We start from the raw sequence: 11,522 nt of genomic DNA on the forward strand, positions 1-11,522 counted from the left end.
CATTGTGGCCCCACCCTACCCCCGGGGGTCATGATTTGAACAAACTTGAATCTACACTACCTGAGGATGTTTCCACATAAGTTTCATCTTTCCTGGCCCAGTGGTTCTTGAGAAGAAGATTTTTAAATGATGCCATTATTTTTTCACTAATTCCTAATTATCTCCCCTTGAAAGAGGATGTGGCCCTTTATTTGAACAAACTTGAATCCCCTTTACCCAAGGATGCTTTGTGGCAAGTTTGGTTGAATTTGGCCCAGTGGTTCTTGAGAAGAAGATGAAAATGTGAAAAGTTTACAACAACAACAACGCCAACGACAACGACGACAGACAACGGACAAATTTTGATCAGAAAAGCTCACTTGAGCCTTTGGCTCAGGTGAGCTAAAAATTAAAGAAACCTGTTTTTCTGACAACTTGATTTATATAAATCCAATCTATAGCCAGAATAGCTCGACTGGTATACTCACTGATTATTAACACCTCGTGTACATTTTTTAAGAGTTGTGGTTCGCATCCACCTGGTGCCACACTTCTATAGTTTTTAAATTCCCATCTTTTCAATGACTTTCTAAAAAAAAAATTAAAAGGGACTTGTGTGTATTTTCCTTAAATCATCTATCTTTTTTGCATTTTATTTGCATTTTATTCTTGATACAAAAGATAACAAGCATTCTGAGAATAAATTATTAGCTATATAGTCCCCTACCGTCAAGTGTTCCCATTAAAAATGAAAATGCCGTAATTCCATCGAAAAATCATTGTATTGGAACATAATGCAAACTTGATCTATAACTCATCAAGGTAGACCCACATACCAAAAATCAGCTCAATATCTGCAAGCATTTAAAAAAAAGTGCAGAAAACCCTTAAAAATTAAAATGGTCGTATTTCCCTCAAAAATCTTTGAAGTGGAATAAAATCCAAACTTGATCTGTAACTGATCAAGATACACTCACATACATGTACCAAAAATCAGCTCAGTATCTGCAAGCCTTTAGAAAAAAAAAGTGTGGAAAACCAAGTGGCCGCGCATGGGACAGACTGACAGACAGATGAGGGACTGACAGACAGCTAGACAGACAGATGGACGGAGAGACGTGGAGGAAACCTATAGTCCCTTTCGGTTTCACTGGTAGGGGACTAATAAAGAGAATCGTGAATTCCATTGTAACTAAAAAACAGGCAAATGGAACTATACCTCGGGTATGTAGCACAATTTCTTTGAGGACAAGGATTATTCAAGAATCAGTAATTTGAAACTGAGCCCAACACTTATTTAAGAAAAGTGAGGTCAAGGCTCAAGGGAAAGTAAAAAATGTTGATGCAGTTGAAAAGCTGTAATCAATATGTATCAGGATATTAAATTTGATAAAAATATTTTGAACAGTTTCTTTGAAACTGTACTAAACACAAAGTTTGACTAACAGAGGGACGAAAGGAAGGACAGACATAAAAACACTTTATGCCTGACCATATTGATAGCATTGGCATAAAAATATGAAAACAATTTTTAAACATAGAAAAAAAGAGATACAGAGCTCACCTCAACTAATGTTGTCTTTAAGTAAAGAAAAGTCCCACACTAAACTAATAATATATTAGTGTTCATTACTAGGTGCAAAATTTATGCAATTTAGGTCCAGGTAGGGCATGCAGTTACTTGGGAATGGACTTGACTAAAAGCTTAAAACTAGTCACTTATCCAGTCAAATCCAGCATCTGAAACAAGTATGAGAGTGTTCGTTTGGTCTAGGTAGGGGTTGAAGTAAGACTGGAATGAACTTTAACCTGGTCACTCATCTGGAAAATGTAGGTCAAATCCTGCATCTAAAGCAACTCTGGTAGTTTATAATCCATGCAAGTTAAGTTCAGATAGGCCTTATAGTTTCTTGGTCATTGAGAAGTGTTTCAAAAACTTTTACCTGCTCACTCTGATCTGGAAAATGTTGGTCAAATCTTCATCTAAAGCAACTCTGGTGGTGTGCATCAATAAATGTATCTTTAATGCAAAGTTGTTTAGTATTGGGCAAATAAACACTTTAGAATGAATCCGCTCCAAAAACCCATTTGCTTCATAAGCCAGAATCAGCATCCGAAGCAAGTCCAACAGTGTGCATCCTTAGATGTATCATACATGCAAGTTTGGTCCAGGTCGGGTAAATAGTTACCTTGGAGTGAACCTGCCCCAAAAACTTTAATCGTGTTACTTAACCAGAAAATTTAGGTCAGTTTCAGCATCTAAAAGCCAGTCCAGTAGTGTGCATTCTTAGATGTATCATCCATGCAAGTATGAGATAATGATCCTGCCTTCTTTAGTGTTTGTATGCTATTTTATAAGCAAATAATTTCAATCTTTGTGGGATTTTTGCAAATTGGAGAGATTTTGCATAAAGTATACTATGTTAGATGAAATATCAAAGAAAATTTTGTTATAAGGTCATGTTTGTTGCACTATAGGCATTTCACTTGTCATGTTTGCCCATCTTCTTTTGCATACATTCAGTAATGTCAGTATACATATTATACCAAAACTTCTCCTCTGCTTTTAAGGGCTTGGAACCTTCTGCTTGAAAAAACATGCAAATATGTTAATTCAAGCAGGCAGCATTAAAAGTTTTGTGCCTTTCTGTTTTGCTCCTTTATATATATTTTTTTCTTTCAAATCTGTTTTTCTTTTTTTTTTCTTTCTTTTTTTTTTGTTTTGTTTTTTTTGTTTTGTTTTTTTTGTTTTGTTTTTTTTTTGTTACTATGTTTTTTCTTTCTTTTCTTTTTTTTTTTTTTGTCTTTTCTTGTTTTTTTTCCTGGCTTTTTTTTTTGTTTGTTTGTTTTGTTTTCTTTTTTTGCACAATGAAATCAGACATTAAGGACATACGCAACGTAGTTTGAACTTTATTGTCTTTTTCCTTTGAGTTGAAGAGTTCCAATACGTAAAGGAATTGTGTGCTACATTTGTATGTCTATATATGCTGTTGTACACTTCTTCTAAACAAGTCTGGATAAACAAAACATCTAGAATATGTGTTTAGTAATTTTTGTGTATTTTTCTTTGAATTATACAAGAATTTTCATCAATTGATATCTTTTCAAAACCCCTGGTAATGCATGCTGATTTTTTGTCGACGAACATCTGATGGCACTATAATCTTAAATTAAGAATATCTTGAAAAATTATCAGTAGGTAAGGTACGTTGCGTATGTCCTTAAATTCACAAACATTCACAAATCACTATTTTACATAAACAAATCACGTACAATTTGACATTCAAAAATCACAATTTAACATTAACAGATCACAATTTAACATGTTCAAATCCCATTACTTTACATTTTTAAATACAAATCATAATTTCACATCAAAATTTATAATCAATTACTTTTACTGAAGATTTAGTCAGTATATAATGCATTCAATTTCACAATAAGCTAATAATCAGAATTGACTATACAAATTATTACTGTTACAGTAGCTGACAGAATTTGTACATTCCAGGAATACTAATTTAATATTTAACAATCATTATATCTGCAACATATATGATTTTAGATAAAATGAAAACAGATTATTAAAGACAAAGCAGCCTACAACTAGTTGCGTTTTCAACCCCTCCTCCCCAGGCCAGCCTGGCAACCGTAGCGGCCAAGGATCCACGAAGTTCCAACCAGTAATGCCCCAGGGTATCGACAAGGTCTACTTACAACTAGCTTTCAACTACTTCATCTAAACATTTTATAAAATAAAATATAACAAACTACATAAAATAACATCAATAGAGCAAAACAATAGATAATAAAAGATATTTACATTGGCATAGAGAAAAAGAATGGGGTCAGTGTGGGAGGAAGCCGGAGCACCCGGAGAAAACCCACGTGTCTGAGTGGGCGACCCCATACCCTCTTACAACTCAGACACCCATTTCCAAAACAAATGTCTCAAAAAAATTGTTTTGGATAATAACATTGTAAACTGGATGTGCTTGTGTGTGCAAATCTGGCTAATTCTACATGGTCATCTATCTTTGTCTTTCTCCACATGCGATCACAAGGATATGCCTCTTCAATACTTTTATTTTCTGTCAATGAATGAGAAAAAAAAGGTAATTGACCATATGGATCAATGAGGTAAAATGAAGAACAGAGTCATACTGAATGGCATACTTGGGTGACTTATTTCCATACCTGAGGGCTCCTTATCATTCATAATGTCAAGCACATCCACATGACTTTATCTAAGTCTTCTACAGGGTACTACTAAGTCATTAAAGCACACTATAAAATAGAAGTTAATACTTCAGCATCTATGTAAGTATAAACAGAAATTAATAAAGGAACAAACATGTCTAAGTGAAATATTATATAGCTCTAAGATGATATCTTTTTGCTGTACTTTTTCAAAAAAAGATGTTGGATCATTGATTATGTCACATACCTGATCAGTGACAGTTCTCCACAGGGATAAGTCTTGCTGTTGGGAAGGTCATCATCCATCAGTCCCATCTTTTCTAGTTGCTTCCACCAATTCCTGTCTGACTGTTGCTGTTCATTTCCACATCTTGAAGGGTCAAATAAATCCATCAGTCTTGCCCTTTCCTGGTTTTTCCACCAATTCCTGTCTGGTGTAGAAGCTCATTTCCACATTTTAGAGGGTCAACATCCATCAGTCTGGGTACAGTCCACTAATGAATTTCCCATAGGTAACAATGTTAATGTTTTCTCACACAGCTTCTCCCCTTATTTTCATTGAAGGATGGGACACCCCTCAAATGAAAGCTCATCAAATTTTCTCTAACTGGTTAAAATCTCAAAATCCACATGGCATGTCAGATTCTTTTTCCAGCAAAATGCACATGTTCGCTAAAACATCTGAAAATGGAAGTAAAAGTAAGGTAATTCCCAATGTCAGGGTATGCACATATCAAATAATTCTTTTTCTTTCAAAGATAACACTAAAATGAAAATGGTTTTGAATGTGGGATTTCTTCTTCTTTCATACATATCAAGTATCTTTAGTTCAGATGACTTACTTATTAAGTACTTTTACAGGATGCTTAAACTTCAAAGCCTTTTTTCTTTGTAATAGTATTATGAGCATATATTCCAATGCTATTTTAAAAATGGTGCTCATTTGCGACTAACAAGAGGCCCAGGGGCCATATCGCTCACCTGAGCACTATGGCTAGGAAAAAGCAGAAATCACTTCAATCTTGAAAGGTTGAAAAGTTTAAATATAAAAGTGGTTGGGGGGGGGGGGGGGTCAGGAATTGAACAAATTTGAATCTACATTATCTGAGGATGCTTCCATTTAAATATGACCAATCATGGCTTTGCTGTTCTTGAGTAGAAGATTTTTAAAGATTTAACCTATGTATTCCTATGTAAAACTTTGATCACCCATTGTGGCCCCACCCGACCCACAGGGGTCATGTTTGAACAAACTTGAATGTACACTATCTAAGAATGCTTCCATATAAATATGACCAATCATGGCTTTGCTATTCTTAACAATTAGTTTTTTTTAAAGATTTTTACTATGTGTTCCAATGTAAAACTTTGATGGCCCATTGTGGCCCCACCTGACCCCCGGGGGTCATGATTCGAACACATTTGTATGTACACTATCTGAGGATGCTACCATATAAATATGACCAATCATGGCTTTGCTATTCTTAACAAATTGTTTTTTTTTTTTTAGAATTTTTACTATGTGTTCCTATGTAAAACTTTGATCGCCCATTGTGGCCCCACCCGACCCCCGGGGGTCATGAGTTGAAAAAATTTGAATGTACACTATCTGAGGATGCTACCATATAAATATGACCAATCATGGCTTTGCTGTTCTTGAGAAGAAGATTTTTACTATGTGTTCCTATGTAAAACTTTGATCGCCCATTGTGGCCCCACCCGACCCCCGGGGGTCATGAGTTGAATAAATTTGAATGTACACTACCTGAGGATGCTTCCATGTAAATATGAGCAATCATGGCTTTGCTGTTCTTGAGAAGAAGATTTTTAAAGATTTTTCCTATATATTCCTATGTAAAACTTTGATCGCCCATTGTGGTCCCACCCGACCCCCGGGGGTCATGAGTTGAACAAACTTGAATCTACACTACCTGAGGATGCTACCATATAAATATGACCAATGATGGCTTTGTTGTTCTTGAGAAGAAGATTTTTAAAGATTTTTCCTATATATTCCTATGCAAAACTTTGATCGCCCATTGTGGCCCCACCCGACCCCCGGGGGTCATGATTTGAACAAATTTGAATCTACACTACCTGAGGATGCTTCCATGTAAATATGACCAATTATGGCTTTGCTGTTCTTGAGAAGAAGATTTTTAAAGATTTTTCCTATATATTCCTATGTAAAACTTTGATCGCCCATTGTGGCCCCACCCTACCACCGGGGGTCATGATTTGAACAAACTTGAATCTACACTACCTGAGGATGCTTCCATATAAATATGACCAATCATGGCTTTGCTGTTCTTGAGAAGAAGATTTTTGAAGATTTTTCCTATATATTCCTATGTAAAACTTTGATCGCCCATTGTGGCCCCACCCGACCCCCGGGGGTCATGATTTGAACAAACTTGAATGTACACTATATGAGGATGCTACCATATAAATATGACCAAGTATGGCTTTGCTGTTCTTGAGAAGAAGATTTTTAAAGATTTTTCCTGTATATTTCCTATGTAAAACTTTGATCGCCCATTGTGGCCCCACCCTACCCCCGGGGGTCATGATTTGAACAAACTTGAATCTACCCTACCTGAGGATGCTTCCACATAAGTTTCATGTTTTCAAGCACAGTGGTTCTTGAGAAGAAGATTTTTTAATGATGCCATTAATTTTTCACAAATTCTTAATTATCTCCCCTTGGAAGAGGGCGTGGCCCTTCATTTGAACAAACTTGAATCCCCTTTACCCAAGGATACTTTGTGGCAAGTTTGGTTGAAATTGGCCCAGTGGTTCTTGAGAAGAAGTCGAAAATGTGAAAAGTTTACAGACGGACAGACAGACGGACAGACGGACAGACGGACTACAGACAAAATGTGATCAGAAAAGCTCACTTGAGCCTTCGGCTCAGGTGAGCTAAAAATGATTTCTTTTTGATTTTCATAAGAGTATTAAGCGTAATGAACAAATCTAGATGCTTTTTGTTGACAAACAAGAGAAGCATATTTTTCCGTCATTGAATGCTTTTGTGTATCTACATATATCTATTCATGCATGTCACCAGTAATATCTTGTATTTAGGATATTTTTCTTAGATCTAAACATCAATACACCAGTGTGCAATTTTTGTTTTTATTATCTTTAAAACCTATATAATGTATGCATATGTCAAAGAGTTTAGACAGTATTTGAGGTAACTAGTTTAATCATCCAATACATATTCAATGTGAGCATGGAACATTGTCTTTCAATTTCAGCCATATAAAATGAAAAAGAAGTTGTACAGTTTTTCCAGTGACCAAGTAAATATTATGCACTATAACGACAAAAACCACATGTAGCTGTTTAATAGTAAACACATAGTAGACCATCATGCTTTGCAACTCATTCAATTGATTGGAGAATGGGTTTGATGAAAATATTATCACGTGATGAAAAATACCTTCCATAAAAGATAGTGTAGTCTCGACCTGATTACACAGAAATTGGTACAACTATCTATATGTTCCTGGACCTTCTGGCATTCCCACTGTGGGAATCCCACATGAAATAATTGTTTCCTTACATGTCTGACAGAAGCTACACAATTTATGCCCTGTTCACACAGATGGTTTAATTCGAATTAAATGCAAGTTACTGCGAATTAAGGAATTTAATGTGAATTAGTGTAATTCAAATTATCTGCCTATCAAATTATTTGGCATTCGCTCCGTATGAATGCTTGGCGAAGCTAATTTGAATTAAATACTGATGCATGTGTAATAGCAAAATTAAGCCACCTGCCATATGTCAGTGGTTAATATCAGTACTTGAGCTATTTTTTAGTGAAAAACAAAGACTAACTTAGTTTATCACTAAACATCTGTACAGACACTATGATATCATGTCAAATGCAGGAAATTTCAAATCAATTATATAACACTTTATTTGTAGCTAAGATATGTTAATTTATTCTGAATTGTAGGCATTGTAATTTGGAACTTTTTATTAATAAGATAATCTTGGATCATGATTATGTCACATACCTGATCAGTGTCCGTTATCTACTGTGAAATGTCTTGAAAGGGGGGGGGGGGTAACATATCCATCAGGCATGTCTCCTCCAGTTGTTTCCACCAAGTCCTGTTGGTTCCAGCTGCTGTTTCCACATCTTGGACGATCAACATCCATCAGCTCATTGCTCGTCCAGTTGTTTCCAGCAAGTCCTTGCCCCAAGACCATAAACTGAGAACGGACTTGAGTCAAAATTTTTATTTTCAATATCTTGAGTTTTATCTAATGTATTGCTTAAACGTTAACAGTTTTGTATCGCATTTAAATTCAAACATATGGTGGAAATTTTTGTTTCATAATCAAAATTATTTCAAAAGTTATTTAAGTTTGAAATTTTCTCAGTTTATGGTCTTGGGGCCTGTTGGGAGCAGCTATCGTTTCCACATCTTGGAAGATCGTTGTCCATCAGGTTTGCCTCAACATCCATCAATTTTCCTCATCGGCCTTGCCTCCTGCAGTTGTTTCCACCAAGTCCTCTTGGGTGTGGCTGCTGTTTCCACATCTTGGAAGATCATTGCCCATCAGTTTTGCCTCCTACAGTTGTTTCCACCATGTCTTGTTGTCTGCATCTGCACTTTTTTCAGAGTCAATATCCATTATCCTGTAGAAAATATCTTCCATGCTTCCAGGGCTCCTTTCAAGCTGCCAGATAGTTCTTTAAGTGCCTTTTTCAATCTCTTATCCTGGAAGGGGCAAAAAGGGGTTCTGAATACTGACATATATTAACAAAAAATCAACATAAGGGGGAAAAAGTTTATCATTCTGTATTACAGGTCTGCTGTCTCAAAAAAGGAGATCTCTGATCACGTGCAGTGCTATGGATCGAGCTTAAAATAGACTGGGACACAAAATACTAAAGATGTGTATCTTTTTTTTTTTTTGGTTGGGAAAACATTTTTTATGAAAAGATGGTATGAGAGACATAAAGAACAACATATGGCCCTTGTTTGATATAAAAATCAAAATGCAGTTAAAATTTGCAATTAATAATTGTAAGTAGGGATGTCAACGAATAGTCGACTATTCGACTATCAGTCGAATGGACCGACAATCGAATAATGAAATGACATTCGAGTATTATTATTATTAAGTAAATGCAGTTAAAGAGTGATAACGAGATGGAATTGAGAAACCGTGTTTCCTCCGAGGCAGTCGATAAGATAATTTTCCTCAAGAAAAAACGATTACCTTTCCATGTACGTATAGAAAGTACAGTAATTGTTAGTGCTTCACTGGCGCAAGAATTATATGTCAGTTATTGTCTGTGTTGTTTTTGCAATAAATTACACAGCAAATTATTGGGCTTTGTTTGTAAAATTATTAATTGGGCTTCATCTTATACAGTGTACCAATTATATTTTGTTATTTTAGGATTGCTCAAATCTACAGAACACACGATAGCCATGACATGTTTTAACACTTTAATAATTATATTAAAACAATTCGATTACATTTTAAGGACTTGATAGCAGGGGCAATCAATAATTGAACAAACAGTATCTAACTGTTTAAATAACAATATCACGAGCACCTGATGTGTGGATAGTGTGAGATTACCCCCCACCCCCCTCTCAATTTATTTCATAATAAGCTTTAAAAATATCTGCTGACAATTTTTAAATAAGGCTTACTAAAATATAAACTGACTTTACAGACGGATTTATGAATTCGATTGACGGGAAAATTATACATTTTGGAGAATTAGGTGTCTAAATTTATTTCATATAATCTTGCTATCCACTCGTTACGTTGCATTAATTTTGATGTTACTTTTTAAACTGATTTAAGTAAAAGGGGTTTTGAGTTACAAATACGCAATGTATTAGTGAAGTTTGAAATAAAATTTTATTTCCAGGAAATATTCCGAATATTCGACTATCGTTCGAATAATGCAATCGAATAATCGACTAAAGGAAATAAATATTTGGAAATCCCTAATTGTAAGTGATGCTTGTTTTGTATTGATTTAAAGTGTGACTGGAGGCTACAAGAATGTGAAAAATTAGAAAATTCCTAAATTCTGATGAAAATTCGTCAAATCTCTGAGATTTCCAAACATGAGATGTATCTGATACCAGTGTATGAAATATGGCTGTATATTTTAATAGACTGTTAAGCTTGGAAACAAAATGGCTCTTAAAATTACTATAGAACTGAGTATCATTCAATTTTATATAACACTTTGTTTGTAGCTGTGTTGATTTATTCTGTATTGAAGCCACTGTAATTTGAAACTTAATTTTTATTAACAAGATGATCTTGGATCATGATTATGTCACATACCTGATTAGTGCCAGTTATCTACTGTGAAATGTCTTGTGGGGGGGGGGGGGGGGGTTAACATCCATCAGGCTTGTCTCCTCTAGTTGTTTCCACCAATTCCTGTTGCCGCACTGCTGTTTCCACATCTTGGAAAGTCAACATCCATCATGCACGTCTCCTCCAGTTGTTTCCACCAATTAAGTTCTGTTGGCTACAGTTGCAGTTTCCACATCTTGGAAGATCAACATCTAACAGCCATGCCTCCTGCAGTTGTTTCCACAATGTCCTGTTGAGGCAGCTGCTGTTTCTAAATCTTGGAAAATCAACTTCCATCAAACTTGCTCCTCCAGTTGTTTCACCAAGTTCTGTTAAGTGCAGCTGCTGTTTCCACATCTTGGAGATTGATTGTCCATCAGACATGCATATTCTATTTCCACCATGTCCTGTTGTCTTTTCAATTAAAACTGAAAGAGAGGTAGCTTTTTTGAAAAATTATTTACAAATAGACAGACAGCTAGACAGACAGACAAGGGACACCTTCTTATGCACTAGCTCTTCTAGTCTCTGACCTAGAGCTAGAGCTTACACATTGGCCATTGCCGAGAAAAGCTACACAATATCAAGGATCACTTTCTTTGTTTTGGAAAGATGAATCAAGTCAATTAGGACTATTTTACTTTCATCTAGAACATTTCCAATAATCCAACAATAATGCATAATGTAAGCTGAATTTTTAATTAATTCAATATTTTCTATTACATTTTACCTTATCACTCTTATAAGGATATTTCTTATTCCTCATCAACTTTCAAGCTTTGCCCATCTATAAAATAAAGTCGTAAAAAGAACAAATATAATTAGATATTTAGCTAGGCCCTCGATCGGGCCAGAAGTTTTGACTGAAACACGTTTCAACAATTCTAATCTCTTATATTCAACATGTCCAATGTAGGTACCAATGCAAAATACAACAAAGAAATTAGAAACATGCTTAATACTGATACCATCAACAAATAACTAATACT

The 11,522-nt window shown here is 35.3% G+C and overlaps 1 long non-coding RNA gene across 1 annotated transcript; it reads right to left on the reverse strand.

Annotated features, from left to right (window-relative positions):
- Nucleotides 1-4,180: 4,180 nt before the first annotated feature.
- On the reverse strand, nucleotides 4,181-8,371 carry LOC133183603 (uncharacterized). Its single transcript, XR_009720686.1, has 3 exons — nucleotides 8,208-8,371; nucleotides 4,427-4,860; nucleotides 4,181-4,266 (listed from the first exon to the last, which is right to left on the reverse strand). It is a non-coding gene; the product is annotated as an uncharacterized LOC133183603 (long non-coding RNA).
- Between the last annotated feature and the right edge of the window lie 3,151 nt (nucleotides 8,372-11,522).

The sequence above is a fragment of the Saccostrea echinata genome, unplaced genomic scaffold (genome assembly GCF_033153115.1).
Source record: "Saccostrea echinata isolate AGI-Se365-2 ecotype Australia unplaced genomic scaffold, CSIRO_AGI_Sech_v1 ptg000009l, whole genome shotgun sequence".
NCBI lineage: Eukaryota > Metazoa > Mollusca > Bivalvia > Ostreida > Ostreidae > Saccostrea > Saccostrea echinata.